The 2,466-nt window shown below is 43.8% G+C and overlaps 1 pseudogene; it reads left to right on the plus strand.

Annotated features, from left to right (window-relative positions):
* The first annotated feature begins 328 nt into the window (after window positions 1-328).
* On the plus strand, window positions 329-446 carry LOC146006001 (5S ribosomal RNA; annotated as a pseudogene).
* Window positions 447-2,466: the final 2,020 nt, after the last annotated feature.

Here is a 2,466-nt window from a genome sequence, read left to right on the forward strand (position 1 = left end):
TTTCTTGGACTGAGGGCACATTCACCTTTTTACTCTCATCTAAATTTTCATGGTTTTCACTCCAGGGAGGATCGTCTCACCCCGTCTCTCTCATCCCCAATCCTATACATTGTAAGATTGGGGACAGCAGAAGTTGGGCTCAGACACAAGATTCCCCCTCTTTCATACTACCCTATATCTCACCCCCTAGTGACTCTCTCATTGGCCCTCCTGCTAATTACTCACCCTGCAAGGCCTTGATGGTAACAGGGAGGATCCTATTACTGCAGGACCAACAGCAGAAGCACGCTTGAGCTCACTTTCCACCAGCAGGGCTCTTGCACTCCAAATATACGGCCATACCTCACTGAATCGCCTGGTACCATCCGAACCCAGAAGCTAAGCAGTGAAGGGCCGGCCAAGTACCTGTCTGGGGAACTAACAGGGAATAGTCGGTGCCGCAATTCACCACAACAGCAGAAGCCAACAGCTGTGAGAGTGACGCTCCATTCACACCTCCTTACTTCTACCCTGATTTTCTCCTGTCAAGCTATGACTCTAAACCCCTCCTTCTGATATCACATTATACTATTTAAACTGATTACTGAGGGGTGGTGTGTCCTGCGCCATTTGAATTGCTATTTCAATCCTAGATGATAAACAGGCATCATTTTCTGTTATAACTGCCAGAATAAGAAATAGCTATATGTGTGACTAATTTTCGCTAAGTTTATCTTTAATTAAATACCTGACCTTGTCAGCACTACTTTGATTCACTGCTTGGAGGAGGAAGAATTAATTCAATAAACTGAATTTCCTCAGTAAATGTGCAACTCCTTTTATGCTAAATCTGTCTTTTAAGTGTTTCGAGAATTAAAAGTTATGTTTTAACTAATAGACACCATATCAAACATATATTATTACTTATAAGCGTGCCCCAAAAAACCTTGTCGGGTTCCCTTCAAGTCACCTCTGACTTTCCTTTTCATGGGGCTAATTAAGCAAGGATCGCTAGTTAGAGAAAATCAGTTGCTTGCGATTAAAAGGTCACAGCCCAGAGAGAAAGAATATATACCCCTTGCAATATAGTAAAAATAGGGATGAATTTCCAGATCCATTGCAATAATTGAAACATCAAAGACCATCTGAGTAAGTCTAAAGGCCCATACACACTAGGTGATTTTCAGCTCAATAGCGCTCATTTGGGCCATTTTGAGCGATATTGCGCTGAAAATAAACTAGTGTGTATGCTCCAGGGACGGATGGCTAGCGATGATGCATGCTCCATCAATCACTAGCGAGGTGGTCCATAGGATGGTTTTACCAGCATGTTTTGCGATCATGTCGATCAGTAAAGTATATATTACTGCCACCACTGCCCACTAAAGTATATTTATTTATAAGCAATTAATGTATAAATTGCCAGCATAGGCCGGCAAGGTATACATTACTGGCATGACTGCCCACCAGTGTATATTTGGGTAGAGTATACATTACTGGCACAGCACTAGTGTCCCATTAGTGCTTGCATCCCATAGCCCTTTAGTGATACAGTGAGCCCCATTGCCCTTCACATCCTCATTCAGCTATTGAGTAATACCACCATACTTAATTGCATCCCACAGCCCTTCACTGATATAGTTTTATTAGAACTGCAGGCATCCTTGTCTGCCATAACAGTGCTTAGTTGCACCCTACAATCCTTTACTGACACTGGTGATCAATAGTGATCGGGGCTGAATATGTCTCAGCATATATAAACATCTGCAGACCACTTATGTGAACACCTTCAGCAAATATCACACTTACCTAGGTGTTTGTATGGTATGGGGAGGGAGGTGGAGGAGGAGGTGGACACCGGCCCAGAGCAGGGGAACACCCAGCATCTTATGGAAAATGCTGGGTGTTCCCCCGGGAAAACAGGTGGGCTTATGCCTGCTCAGGACGGACACTGACGTCACTTGACGTCAATGCCTGCCCGTCTTTGGCGATCTGCATGGGAAATATAAGTCACTTTTAGACTGACCTTTAATTTGATGATTTCTCCTGCCATCGGCCACATGCAAAGGGATGTGTTTGGAACACATCCCCTTGCATGGCAGGAAGGGATTTGGGCACTGTGGGGGGGGGGGGGGGGGAGCATCGGTTAGGTTGGGCAGCTGCTTAGTGAGCCAACCTGAATTAGGACCTCTGTGTGAAATTCTGCCTGAACTACATGGGAAGGACTTTGATTGAATCCAAAACATGCACTGATTGGGCAAAGATGATGTTTTGCCTACTTTTGGAATCAAAAATTACTTGGATGTGCAAAATTTGGGTGGGTTCAGTTTTCAGTAAACAAAACCTCTCTAGTTCTATGTGACAATGGAGTGATTGAGTTGGTGTTGAATGAGTTTGAGTGTTTCAGAAGCTGTTAATCTTTGGGATTTTCATGCACAACTGTTTCGAGAGTTTGAATGCAGTGGAGTCAACTAGGCATTAATAATA

The sequence above is a fragment of the Crinia signifera genome, chromosome 5 (assembly GCF_055691185.1).
Source record: "Crinia signifera chromosome 5, ASM5569118v1, whole genome shotgun sequence".
In the NCBI taxonomy this organism is placed as follows: Eukaryota; Metazoa; Chordata; class Amphibia; order Anura; family Myobatrachidae; genus Crinia; species Crinia signifera.